This window comes from Natator depressus, chromosome 1 (genome assembly GCF_965152275.1).
Source record: "Natator depressus isolate rNatDep1 chromosome 1, rNatDep2.hap1, whole genome shotgun sequence".
Taxonomy (NCBI): domain Eukaryota; kingdom Metazoa; phylum Chordata; order Testudines; family Cheloniidae; genus Natator; species Natator depressus.
In genome coordinates this window covers 329,797,969-329,813,211 of record NC_134234.1, presented here as the reverse complement: position 1 = coordinate 329,813,211, position 15,243 = coordinate 329,797,969, and the positions used below count along the sequence as shown (strand labels likewise).

At 39.7% G+C, this 15,243-nt stretch overlaps 1 protein-coding gene across 1 annotated transcript in view; it reads right to left on the bottom strand.

Moving 5' to 3' along the window:
* SEMA3A (semaphorin 3A) overlaps positions 1–15,243 on the bottom strand; it is a 403,325-nt gene that overhangs the window by 285,453 nt on the left and 102,629 nt on the right. The gene's annotated exons all lie outside the window — the stretch shown is intronic.

The following is a 15,243-nucleotide window of genomic DNA, read 5'->3' as shown; positions in this document are numbered from 1 at the left end:
GTATTGTTTGAAAGTGTTCAAAACCTTGTCTTTATTTTATATAATAGGAGAGTATTTCAAATTTAGCATTGTTTGAGAATGCCTATTGCAAGAGACTGTGATGAAATAGAACCGTGTTGTCACTGTACAAAACACCAGCCTTTTATGCTACTGCTAAATGAAGTCTTGATTTGCAACTGCAGTTTGTCAGGACTGTCTCAGTAATAGAAGGAAACCCATAATGCATCACTTTATATTGGAAAGAAGAAAAAAATGCCTTATGAATAGAAGCCTGGACAAAAGACACTGAACCAAATTCATCCCACTTCACTGAAAGGTGACATCATGGTTTCATTCTGCCCTATTCCCTGAATCTGCCACAACAGAAGAGTAGGGGGAATATTTATTTTTCGTACAGTGAATGAGCAGATTTATGGTGATATGTGAATAATATTGATGCACAGCACAGGTGAGAATATTGCATGTATAAGTGTAAGGTAAAATATAATGATCAGGACAAAGCATGCAGGGGAACCTGATCTTTTATTAGCATGAGTGCTGTTCTGTAGATGCCAAGTTATTCTTGCCTAGTAGCTTCATTAAGGCTTAAGAGGGAAACATGTAGCTAAGCACCTCGTTAGTATGTGGATGATCGTGCTGAAGCCCGTGTCTCCTCAGACAAATCCATTCTCCGCTCCTTTCTTTTCTTGCACCTTTGCAAGAAAGGAGGCAGGTGCAGGATACTTGAGCTTCTCTGCTGTCCATTGATGAGAACTTTGCCTAGCAATTAACCTCATAGGCACCCACATTTAGCTGCCACTCATGCTTGCACTGGAGTGCAACAAACTCTCTGTTGCACATCATGCAAGGGCAAACTGGAACTAAAGGAAATTTCTCTAGAGTCAGTTAACAGAAAACATATTAGTAAAGTTATTTGGAACACTATCGTTATATGAGTTAATACTATTTGTATTATAGTAACATCTAGAGGCCCCAGCTGAAATTGAGGCCCCGTTGCGCTTGGCACTATACAAACTATAGGAAGAGGCAATCCTCGCCCAATGTTTTTGTGATATTTCCATTGGAAAATTATTTAATGCCTTGCATAGCATATGTGAAGGTAGCAAAGAAAAAAAGTGATTACTTATTTGGATGATGTATAGCATGCTATACTGAAAACTGAGTAGTTCAATGTTGATAAAGGTGACTGATAAAAGGGAACCACACTAAATGAATTTCTGTGCTGACAAAGGGACACATGGGATCAAAAGAATAAGGAAACCTGGTGGAAATACATTACTATAAGCCTGCTCAACAGGATTTCAACTGACAATTTTAATAATCTTTCAGACAAAAGTTCTGGCATCAGCTAGCCCATGTCAACTGCCATGAAAGCAGTCAACATGCACAATTAAATAACAACAAAAAAGCTACAAATATATAAAAAATACCAAAGTTACTCTTGTGTAAACTGGATTGATAATTATTTACAATGAAATAACTGAACTTTTCTGCCAAAAGGAAAGACAAAGTTCATGATGCTATTTCTCTACCATACAATATTTGCAGTCTGTTCCAATCACCACATGGGCTCTGGAGATTCGTAGATTCCAAGCCAGGAAGTATGACTGTGATTATCTAGTCTGACTTCCTGTGTAAAACTGGCCATCGAGTGTATATCTTTTAGAAAAAAACATCCAATCTTGATTTTAAAATGATCAGTGACAGAGAATCCACCACGACTCTTGTTCCAATGGTTAATTACTCTCATCATTAAAAAAGTACACCTTATTTCCAGTCTGAGTGTATCTAGCTTCAACTTCCAGCCATTTGATCATGTTATACCTTTGTCTGCTAGATTGCAGAGTCCATTATTAAATATTTGTTCACCACATAGATACATATGTGTGCGATAGAGGGCAGAACTGATGCGGGGCTGGGCAGATCATAGAATCATAGAATATCAGGGTTGGAAGGGACCTCAGGAGGTCATCTAGTCCAACCCCCTGCTCAAAGCAGGACTAATCCCCAACTAAATCATCCCAGCCAGGGCTTTGTCAAGCCTGACCTTAAAAATATCTAAGAAAGGAGATTCCACCACCTCCCTAGGTAACGCATTCCAGTGTTTCACCACCCTCCTAGTGAAAAAGTTTTTCCTCATATCCAACCTAAACCTCCCTCACTGCAACTTGAGACCATTACTCCTTGTTCTGTCATCAGCTACCACTGAGAACAGTCTAGAGCCATCCTCTTTGGAACCCCCTTTCAGGTAGTTGAAAGCAGCTATCAAATCCCCCCTCATTCTTCTCTTCCGCAGACTAAACAATCCCAGTTCCCTCAGCCTCTCCTCATAAATCATGTGTTCCAGTCCTCTAATCATTTTTGTTGCCCTCCGCTGGACTCTTTCCAATTTTTCCACATCCTAATTGTAGTGTGGGGCCCAAAACTGGACACAGTACTCCAGATGAGGCCTCACCAATGTCGAATAGAGGGGAATGATCACATCCCTTCATCTGCTGGCAGTGCCCCGACATATACATCCCAAAATGCCATTGGCCTTCTTGGCAACAAGGGCACACTGTTGACTCATATCCAGCTTCTCGTCCACTGTAACCCCTAGGTCCTTTTCTGCAGAACTGCTGCCGAGCCATTCGGTCCCTAGTCTGTAGCGGTGCATGGGATTCTTCCATCCTAAGTGCAGGACTCTGCACTTGTCCTTGTTGAACCTCATCAGATTTCTTTTGGCCCAATCCTCTAATTCATCTAGGTCCCTCTGTATCCTATCCCTACCCTCCAGTGTATCTACCTCTCCTCCCAGTTTAGTGTCATCTGCAAACTTGCTGAGGGTGCAATCCACACCACCCTCCAGATCATTTATGAAGATATTGAACAAAACCGGCCCCAGGACCGACCCTTGGGGCATTCCACTTGATACCGGCTGCCAACCAGACATGGAGCCATTGATCACTACCCGCTGAGCCCGACAATCTAGCCAACTTTCTATCCACCTTATAGTGCATTCATCCAGCCCATACTTCTTTAACTTGCTGGCAGGAATACTGTGGGAGACCGTGTCAAAAGCTTTGCTAAAGTCAAGGAACAACATGTCCACCACTTTCCCCTCATCCACAGAGCCAGTTATCTCATCATAGAAGGCAATTAGATTGGTCAGGCATGACTTGCCCTTGGTGAATCCATGCTGACTGTTCCTGATCACTTTCCTCTCCTCTAAGTGCTTCAGAATTGATTCCTTGAGGACCTGCTCCATGATTTTTCCAGGGACTGAGGTGAGGCTGACTGGCCTGTAGTTCCCAGGATCCTCCTTCTTCCCTTTTTTAAAGATGGGCACTACATTAGCCTTTTTCCAGTCGTCCGGGACTTCCCCCGATCGCAGATGGGAGGATTGAGGGCAAAACCCATGGGGGATTGGGCAGATGAGAGGTCTAGTGTGCAAAACTGAGGGGGGCTGGGCAGATGGGCATTTAATTCCTTCACCCCTCAGTCTACTTCCTCTTCCCAGTCTGGGGATCAAATTCAGAACTCCATCACTCTGGGGGAAGGCCCTCCTCCAAAGTTCACTCAAGTCCACGGGAATCTTTCCAGACACTTCAGTAGGCTTAGGATCAAGCCAACTACACACAGTAACTCCAGTAAAGCCTATGGATTAACTCTAGATTTGAGGAGGCTGAGATGAGTCATATTAAGAACAAATGGGGCCAAAATTGCTCTTAGGTTATTGCTGTTTGAAAATATTTTTTGTGTTCTGCTCTATTTTATTATGCCTTAATCTTCTACCGACAAAACTGATTGAAAAGATAACCAACCCTGTCCCACTATCAAACAGGTTCAACACTCTGAGCCCCACTGAGTATAGGTAAATCACTGACAATAGCTTGTTAAGCTTCCCATTTGATTGTCTTCTCTTATGATTTCCTAAACTAAAGTTGATGCAAGGACAATCTTGCCTTGACTTAAACCTCAAATCTATTTATTTCCCATAATGTGTCCGCTAAAACTTATTAAACTATTTACTTAAGCAAAGAACAGCTGAAGAAACCATGTTTCTTAATCATATTAAAAGTAGAGAGATATTAAAAGCATCACCTTTCGTCAGGCTTCTGTTAAAGTTCTATCAGCACTTGTACAAGATAAAATATCAGCTGTATTTCCAGAGTTCTTTAATTTTAGACGAAACATTCTCCAGACTAAAATTTCAGATTGAAATTTTTAGCTAAAGAGAAATTGTGTGTCTTTAATCGCAGCGGGGGTGGGCGGGGGGAACCATCGTTTATATTTGAGTCATGAAAATGTGAAAAATAAAAATATACCTGGGTCAAGGGTTCGTTCTTTTTTTTATTTTAAAAGACTCTTTGCTTTGGGTACCTCAATTTTTGGATGTCCAATTTGAGGCATTCTGAAGGGGCCTGACTTTCGGAAACTCCGGAGCATGATCTGAAAATCAGGCCTCTTTAAGGTATCTCAAGTTGGGCACCAAAAGTTGGGGTGCCTAAAATCATTGGTGACTTTGGAAAATCTTGATACAGGCTCCTAAATTTCTTTCCTTTATTTGTAGGGCCTGATCCACAGCCCACTGAAGTAAATGGAACAACTAACATTGATATGCATGGACTTTGCATAGGGCTCTAGAATTCAAAAACATTTTTGCTTATTTTATTGACTTCTTTTGGAGAGTGGATGCATTTTTATGTGGATTTTATCAATTTTTACCCATTTGAAAATGAAATCAAAGGAACTACAGAATATGATTTTGAGACATGAGTTCTGCAATCATGTAGCAGTTTTTAATCAAACATATATTCAATATATATTTTGTGTACATTCTAGTCCTCACAAAAAATGTTAGTCTGTGAGGAGTTTTATTTCACAGGCTCAGTCATACTTGAACTAAATCCATATTAGACAATCCCTGTCACCGTACAGACATGCTTTTTTATTATTATACTGTATCATTTATAACATACACTATGGGTCAATTCATCGACTGATATAACTTGGCATAGCTTCATAGAAGTCAATGGAGTTTCACTGGTTTACACCAGGTGAGGATCTGGTTCATCAGACTAGACTGGATGCATTGTAAAAATACACAAGACCTGATTGTGCAATCCTTACTCATTCGAGGCACCGACTTCCGAAGTTCCTGGGGAATGCTCGACCGCCCCACTCCATCCCAGGCCCCATCCCCACTCCACCCCTTTCCCCAAAACTCCACCCCGCCTCTTCCCACCCTCGCCCCTCCCGCCAGTGCCTCCTGCATGCCATTGAACAGCTATAAAAGCTATGTGATTCTTAGCCAAGGCTGTAGCAGACTCAGCAATCTCTGTCTGGGCTAGGTGCAACTGGAGGGGGACAGAGTGCTACACCAAGCAGGCATGGGTTACAGAAGCAGTTATCATTGACTTCAAATGAGAATATTTGTGTGAGAAAGTTCTCACCAATGGGTGAAATTTACCCTTATGCTGAGGACCAATATTAGGCCTATGCATCACTTAAGTCCTCAAAATAAGGTTAGGTGGGACTGAAATGCGGGACAAGCCTTGTGCTCACATTTTACACAAAGGTGAATTCCAGCCCCATAAGGATACCACAGTCTGGATCACAGTAGAGAACAATCCTATATTTGCAGAGAAATGGATAAAAATTTCCCTTCTCTAATTGCTATGATCTCTATGTGCATACCCACCAAACTCTGACCTTCCCAAAGCAGACATGCACAGAATAAGCAAAATCTGAACGTGGCAAGGACAGAGTGAGTTCAGTTCAGGTCATGATTGGAATAAGCACTCCCAGAAGCTTTAACATTTTTTAACCTGTATCCATCTGGCAGCAAAAAGAGTTGAGAACAATTTCTTTGCCTTTGAAATTATCAATGAAAATGGACAAAACAATTGCCAGACTCAGCTTTATAAATGATAGCCCTCCCTGATTAATTTTAATATCCTTGGCTCTGTATTGTTTTCTGTCACACATAGATCTCCATTTAAGATAGAGAGAAGAAACAGTCTTATATTTTAGAGGAATAATAATAATAATAGAGTAATGAAAGCATCTGGTCTTCGTTGCTTGAATTTCACAGCAGATCACTCCAATATAACAGCAGTCCTGACTCAGGCAAACCTTTTGTTGATGTTTGCCTGAGCGAAGGCTGTAGGTTCTGACCCATAATCTATAACTGGCTATTCCTCATGTCAAAATATTTCATCAGCTATTTTAGGCCTCTAGTTAGACAAATAATTTAATTTGATAAATGTTCTCCTTTGGACTGTGCCTTTCAGGTAAAACACCATGAAATGTAGCTACTGCAAAACATCTCCAGGATGCGGAATTACTTAAGGAATTTCTGATTGCTATATGATAAATGCCTCAGGATTAATAAAAGATGCAGAAGTAGATGCATCTGTAGATTAAAATAATGCAATGAAATGAAGCATTTGACTTCTACTACAGGCAGTAAATGAATCCATCAACCATGCCTTCTATTCTCATTAAGATAGCTGTAGGACTGTCCAAAAAGAAGCTCCCACAATACCTTTCAAGATCCATGGGTCCTACATGTGCCTATCACAACATGTGGTGTATCCCATCCAGTGCACCAAGTGCCCCAATAAAAACTATGTGTGTAAAATGAGACCATCACTCTGTTCTCGAATGAACTAACAGAAAAATGATGAAAGACAAAAATATCACATCATTTTTCACAACATGATCACTCTGTATCTGACTTATCGGTCCTCATCCTCAAACCTGCACAACACCTTCAGGAGATGAATCTGGGAGATTAAATTCATAACTTTGCTGGACACTAAAAATCATGCACTGAAGAAAGACACTGATTTGGGCTTATTACAACAATCTGTAAACCACTAACCTCCCCTCCCCCCAGGTTTTTTTCCACTCCTATGACAGGAGAATTAGCAGGCCACTTCACCTTGAATGGTTCCCTTGAATTGTGTGTTTACTTATGTTAAACAATCTGTTTCACACAGTATTTAGCTCTCTTGTGTATGGTGTCTGCAGAGCAACATTCTATAGATGCGGTTGTAGGTCCATAAACCATTTTTGAGTTCTCCTCTGTGACGTTGTGGATATCATCCATTTCATCTTTGAATACATATTTGGTGGACTATCTTATGATTTGTTCTGTGGTTTGGATGTTCACACCACAGTCGCACAAAGAGGAATCTTTGATTTTTCACTTATTCATCAAGTAGTTGCATCTTCCATGTATTTAACTCTGAGTACATTTCCCAAACCTGAAGAAGAGCTCTGTGTAAGTTTGAAAGCTTGTATCTCTCACCAATAGAAGTTGGTCCAATAAAAGATTATTACCTCACCCAGCTTGTCTCTTTAATATCCTGGGACCAACGTACTACATCACAAAGAGAACTGTGTCATATAAATGTCATCCCATAACAACGGCATGGCTGTAAATATTACTGATTGCCCTGTTCTGACTAATGCAAGTCCTTCCTTTTCTTTATTAAGCCAGTTTTACTGGGAATAGATGGTACATGTGATTTCCTTCTGAAAAGGTAATTAAATGTGATAAATACATGAGCACAACTTGCTTCCTCCCTGAGGCAGGAATCCAAAGGTTTTGCACAGTGAGACTCTCGGGTACTATCCCCCTGCAGCTAATTTGGTAAGCCTAGCTAGTCAAGTAAACTGACTTAGTGAGATATACCTCAAAATGTGCAATCATTACTACTGTGTAAGTAAATACAGACCAAGGATTAGTCCATGGGAAAAAATACAAACTACTTTAAGTTCTTACGTAGTTTAGTGTGTTTCTTGGAAATATCCTGCTACTATGCTAAATTCTATCATCAACATTTCGACCGGTAGCCCACAAAAAATGTCATATATTGTCATTTTCAAACCATCTGAAACAAAGCCAATTGCTAGGAGACCATTTTTATGTAAAAACACTGGGTCATAAATGACTTGGCTCTGAAATCTTGAAATCACGAGGAGTTTTGCCGCTGACTGCAATGGAAGCAGCACCAGGCTTCCAGTTCTAATCCAAGTTATATTTCCTTTATAATACATATCTGCTTGTTAAGGGGGTGTGGAGCCTTTTCTTACAGGTCACTGGTTTGAACACAGTTCATGTCTGTAGCAAAAAAAGGTTATCTGATGGCAGTTCAGCAGCCTATTTGAACTTAATAATTCAATAGTCTTCAGCTGGTTCCCTGGGTAATACTGTCCACATCAGAAATGTCCCCGACAACTGGGACCTTTGTTAACTGTCTAAGCAAAGGATCAGTTAGGCTTGAAAACCGAAGTACACTTTCACCCCAAGAGATGTTCCCTCCAGGTGAAAGCATTATAGGGGTGTATAAGTGAAGCATGCACTGTTCTGATCTGTGAATAAACAAAGGACTTTAATGTCTAGGCCTCTTAATTTAGCATTCATTAAATTTTTTAAAGAATTTTTTTAAAATGACAGTTTTTGTTTCAAAACTAAAACAGAACAATCCGAATCTATGACAGTGAGTACAGATCTGTGCTTCTACACAGAAGAGATCAAAAGGGGTTTCTATGCCTCCTATAGTGAGTGAATATTGTAGATGGATAGTAACTCTTAGAAAGATTAGGAAATAGAGTGGGAAAGAAAATTTGAAAACAGAAAATGCTATGCCTCCATTGTTGAGCATAATATCCTCTTACAGTGAACTGTAGTTTTTTTTTAAAAAAATCAGTTTATTCTCTGATTGTGTTCTACCATAAATCATCTGGACAGATGTGCGCTTTAGTCATGCATCAAGGTTGATTACCATCGCTTTAGGTTTATACACCATAGGGTAAGGATTTTTTTGTTTTATTGTAACATTTAATTTTTTTGGTTTTATAGCAGAGAAAATGTAATATCCCATGCATTTTTTTTGTTACAACACATCTGTTCAATAAAAACCATATTTCTATCGGACAATTTTCTGCTCTCCTGAACAAAATTATAAAGTCATATCGGAGTCTGCTTGTTCTGTTCCTTTTGGGGTCCTCGAGTGGTTTAAAAATAATGTGCTTCAGAACTTTTCAACCATGTATTTCACTCCATGCTGCCAATTTTGAAAAGTTGGTGAATCAACACAACGTCAGAATAGGTAAATAGATAAAAGTATTAGGGAACAAGTGTTTGCCAGTGTACTGGTTTGGTCCTGTTGAATTCCTGCCACCATGTGTCAAGGATTTTTAAATTACAGGGTGTGCATAATGCTTTTAAACTTCCTTGTGCCAGGCCAGCCTGATTTGCAGGGTGGAGTGGGGGTGGAGGGGAGCGGAGTTCATCCACAGGGTGGTTGCTTACCAAAGAAAACTCTAGGGGAAGAAAGAAATATATCAGGAATAGTGATCTGACCTTAGCTATTAGAGTTAGTCATAGCTGGCATAGAGAGGAGATTAACGTGAGGTTACTCAATATTTCTATTAGATAGAGTTCAGATTTGACATTAGTCACGGGTATAAAGTAAATTTTGAATCTGCTTTGGTATTCAAGCTCTCTTAGTTATCTGCCAGCTCCAATGAACTTACAAAAACAAGATTGTTATATAGCATAAAGGAAAGAGCATATGGCTGAAACAAAGGGAGTGCAGAATTTGGCTGTGGGACTGATACTGAAATGATCAGCATTCACTGGCATTTGTAATTTACGAAATTAAATTTCATTCTCAAAAAAAGCAAACAAAATGACTATTTAGTCTAGGATTAATATAACAGACACTGCATACCATTTGTAGAGGTAGAATTTGTCTTCAGTGAATGAACCCTTTATGGCAGCTCATGACAAGGCCTGCAAGTTACTGCCACACCTCCAAAGCTGTTTTTTTCTGGCTTCACTTCCCGTCAGACATTCCAAAGGGAGCAAAGGGGAGATGTGAATTTTACTGTGAAAACCTGAGAAATTTTCAAGTTTGCTGAAGGACAACCATTTCCTATTTTCACTCAAGAATATTAACCACACAGCAGCACCATCAGAAAAGCAGTAGCATTCCATTCTAGCATGTATCACAGCATGTCACTCATTATCCCATAACAAACATTTACCCCTTTTCACAGTGAAAACAGGTTTTCTGGTCAGCTTTTACCACTGCTTTTTTGTCTGGCAATTATCAAAAACTTAAAGTGAATTTGCAAAAAGCTTTGATTATTATTTTTATTATTTTCAAAAACCAGGGATGTACATTTTTTGCACGTAGCTCTGATGTTTAATTTCACACTGAGTCATGCTGGAAGGAAAGGAGGTGCTAACACCCAAGATCAAATCACTTCATAAATTTACTTCATTGCTTAGTCACACCATCAACACTTGTTTTTCCACTGAAATTGTTTTTCATTATTTCCTTTCTTTCACCTCACCTGTGTGATTTTTAAACCTAAATCAATTGAAAATGTTGAGCAGAAATCTCCCCATGGAGCGATGCATTGGGAATGTATTACAATCAAAATGAAATTGATGCTTTTCAAGAACTGCTCTTTCCCAAAATGGGTGACATTTTTTTGGTTAAGCAAGAACCTCCCCCTTCCACACGTCCTCTCTCCCCTGTCTGTAATGCTGTATGGCTGTGTTCTGTGCCATCATCATGGTTTCCTTAGCCAAAGGCTGTGATGTCACATCATTGCAACATTTTCATCTTGATGGACTTCTCTGGGTTATGTATGTAATTATTGTCGAATTGCTTCTAGGCGTAGCTGACACAGGATGTTACAAGAAATAGAGACAAAATAACAAGAAGGAAACAACATGAAAGATCAGGTTCCTTTAGCTCCAATACAGACCAGTTTTTCACTATCTATGCCAGAAATTGGAAAGCAACCAACTGATTGACTTCCTTTCTGGCTTTTCCTTCCTCACTGAATCAGAATTGAAACCTGTCTTTGGTTCAGCACAGGAAGAGCAAGTAACCTCCTTCTACTGCATCTCCCCAAATTAAATCCCTGGCCCACCTCCCATCTCTCCGCTCAGCAAGGCTGAAGGCCTAATACTAATCCTAACATTAAAAATTAGGCACAACTTAGTTTACTGAACTGGAAATATAATTCATGTTGCAATTCATCTCCAACAGGTACCCATGGCTGGATGAACAACTATCTCTTAGGGGTTTAAAGTCACCAGCAACCAGTTTGGGATGGGAGCATCTGAGCTAGCTGCTAAAAACAGTAATGTAGCCTCAGTAGGACAGGAAGGAGCAGTGAAGACACAGGCTAGCTACCACGAGCACACACCCATGAGGTTGAGGTGGGTTTGTTCTCAGGGCTACTAGTTCATGCTGCCACTGGGACTGCCCATGCTAGCACAGCTCCTCTCCTATTTTTAGCATGCTAGTTCAGATGGAAGCTAGCACGGGTACATCTCTGGGAGCTGGGAATCACACCCCTAGCTTACAGAGTAGAAGCAGTCTTAGGGAGACTATCACTGTCAACTTCTCCATTAGAAGTATGTGGTGCTGGTTCCCCTCCCCTGAGTGTTACAGACTATATTCTGGTCTCTAAGCCAATCTCTCTGCTAGTGTTGTGACATCACAAACTATAACTTCATATATCACTTATCATATCTCTCAGTATGCTAAGAACTTTATCAAGAGCCAACTGATTCTGTAGCTCAAGTTCACTGCAGGGCAGGACAGAACAGTGTAACCAAGCAGCACACTGAATCCCACCGGTGCTTATTTTCCCTGCTGGAATTCTTGAAGTCTTCCCCAAGCTGTAGTTGGAAAGTCTTTTTGTGCAAACTACTGTGTTAAAAGTTAATCATCCTTACTTACATGCTCCAGAACTAAACACATATCTGACTGTAGTCTATTTTAGACGCTCTTACATTGTGTCTCCCTCTCAACCGTATCTGAGAACGTCTCCTGATAAATCTAAGGGATAAGCTCTCAAAAGGAAGTAAAAAAGATCCCCAGCCACCTCACCATTAAATTCACTGAGCTTAGCCTTAGGTTTGGGAGCAGTTCTAGTCATAAGGAGGATGCACCCTGTGTGGCCTAAAAAGGTGAAGTTCTCATCAACAATCTGGAATTGACGGTGGACATACAATCTACCTAGAGTCCCAAGAAGTAATCTCAGTTGACTGAAGGTACTTTGCATCATGGGGCTTCTGACTGATTATATTAAGCTCATCAGCAAACTGTCAGTCAGAATCCAAGTCAACAGGCTTCGGCGTGCTACCACACTTGCAAGATAATGGTATTGGCCTAGCATTGTTCTGCACAACCAACTGCAGTGCAGGGAGTTTGTTCTTTACCTACAACACTTGCACTCTCTTACGCAGTGGAAGGAATGGTGTCAGTGTATTAGAAATTCTGGGTATGAGTCTCATCTGGTGCTCAACTGGCACTCTAGATAGTTGTTCTAATTGCCAGACCTGATGATCCAGTAGGGATCTGAGCTATTCTGTAGGTTATTCAGCTTTGGGTGAACTTGAAGAAACCTAAAACTTCACAGCGTACTTTGAGTCCTGTCAGGGCATATTTTGGTTTTGGTTTTAAAGTGCCAAATCATGCTTTCAGTGTTAATCCAGAGGATAGATGTGGTAGAAGAACCTCACCTCCACTCAACAGTTCCCAATAACATGATCAGGTTTGGCTTCTACTGAATTCTTCTGGATTTACAATGATGTAACAGAACAATGACAACTAACACCAGTTCAGGGTCTGCTGCACTGCTCTCATTCAGCCACATGTTCCTGGGCTCTATAGTATTTATTTAGTAGCAAAGAATAATTACATCCACTACAGGAATTACAGGGTGAAATTCTATGATATGTGTTATGCAGAAAGTCAGTGTAACTGATCTCAGTGGTCCTCTTCAGGCCTCAAAAACTCAGAACTCTCCAGCCACACTAAAAATCCCTGAGACCATTTCACCTGTCATATTTATTCTAAGTGTGAACAACATAAGATGCAACATGAAATACAAAATAATTAATTTCTTTTCCTTCCAACAATTCCAACATTAAAACAATGATCACCACCAGATGCCCAACTCTTCTGTGAAGTGTTAATACTGTGTGAATAGGAATGCTTTAACTCCCAACCTAAACAGTATATCTGACTGTCCATGCCATGAACTTGCAAGAAACCAACTAACTGCAACTGAATTAACCTCCTCCTTGGCTTTCCCTATCTCTAATTTCTCTTTCTCTTCTTGCCATTGTTTCATGCAGGAATCCACTAAAGTACAGATTGAGCATCCCCTCGTGTTCCACACACAACTGGATCTCTGTAGCAATTTTAATCTGTTTGGATGCAATTTATAACTGAGAATTAAAATGTGTGGGCTTTGTTCTATCTGCTAATTTTCCTATTTGCCAATTGCTTTGTTCACTGTGTAGGGCTGAATTACTGCAATGAGCTATATGTAAAGCTCAGAAAACACAACTCTTCTACATGGCTAACAGATGAAGGTTAATCTGTTCAAAAGGAGCACATGCTGGCTATGCAAAAGGGAATTCATCTAGTATGCACCAGTGAGTAGGTGCATAAGATAAATTAAAATTGGTAGCAAATGAGGTGAGAGAGGAAAAGCCAGCATGAAACAGCAAGTTAAATTGATTGATGAACCAGTAAAGTTGGACTCTATGAACTTCTAAAAAGTTAGGTGTCTTGGGTAGTTTCATTTCTTTATTACCAAACATGCATTCATGTGGCGGGTAACTCAAGCTTTTATTGATCTTGGCAAAACAACAAAAGCTATTTTTGTTAAGACAAACTATTCTTGAGCAATTACACCTAACAGGCTTTATATCAAAATCAAGTATGTATTTCTTCAAGGTCCATATCATTTATTTTCATTGTACAAACCTATTTATACATGGGCAGTCAAAGGAAATATACCATTCTTCATTTATAAGAGTCTCCCGCTGTCCCTTTTCTCAGCATCCTTGGATTTTGAAGAAACATATTGCTTTCCACTTTTATAGCTTTTCTCTCTCACATTCAGAATAAAAAAGGTCTTTCTGCCTCTATTTCAGTTTTTTGCTCAGCTAAACACTAGGGCAAACCTCATGAAGGAAGGCAAGTGCGAAATGTAAATGTTCTTTTTTGATTAATGTCCTATCATGAAGAACTAGTTTTCTTACTCTGTGCTTTCTCTTTCTGATATACGTTTAGATTAATTGTGCTAAACATCATGTCTGCATCTATTTATCACATAACATTATCCCAAGAAAAGCAAAATATTCCAATTTATGGATCCACTTCTGCAAGGTGACAATACTGTAGTTTTCTTAGGATGTGCTATCTTAAAATATTTTTAGAAGATAAGTAGCATCGTGACCAAGAAACTGATCAAAAATTTGCTGTTAGCCATTTGCTATCAAACGTTGGCACTCACATCAATTCACAGAAAGCAACAGGTAGCTTTCTATCCAGAATAGCCCTAAAGAAAGGCAAACCTCTTGCTAGTGCTCTGGCGCGGTCAGCTTTGAATGACCTATAAAGTTCCAGTACTTGACCGCAGATTTAGGAAATTATAGCTGATAATGATGAGCCAACAGTGATGTCAATGGGACTATTCACATAGTCCAAGTTAAGCATGTACTTAAGTTGTTTAAGTCAAGTCATCGGGCTTAAAGCAAATGTGTAATCCTTTGGCTCTTTTAGGGTGTCATAATAGAGTGTCACCAAAACATCTCAGACAACCCCACCCAGCCTGACGCACCAATACCACTCCCTGTCATGTTGATCAATACTATCTCACTGTTTCCTTGTACTCCTCCATCTATCTGTCTGTATGCTTCTGTTGTCTCTTGTCTTATACTTAGATTGTACGCTTGTTGGGGCAAGGACTGTCTTTTTGCTCTATGTTTGTACAGCACCTCGCACAATGGGATCCTGGTCAATGACTGGCACTCCTACATGCTCTGGTAATACAAATAAAACAATTTCAGTTTTATAATTTATATTTTTGAGTGAATGTTTTGTCCCCACAGAAGTCACTGTGGGATGCTAAGAATTTTTACTATGAATGTTAGTAGATATCTTGAAATAACATTACTCTACTCAATGGAACAATACTATATTAATGTGAGATTTACATTGTAAATCTCATGAAATATCCCAGTGTAACTGTACAATTCTGGGTATCACCACTCCAATTCACCTGACTCTTGCATACTTAAGACCAGACCTTTCAAAGTTAGATCAATTTTAACAGGTAGTTCATCAGATTTAGATGTTATTCTTTAAAATTCCAGGTTGTTCCAGGTATTAAATACAAGCTTTTATTATAGACACCAAATGT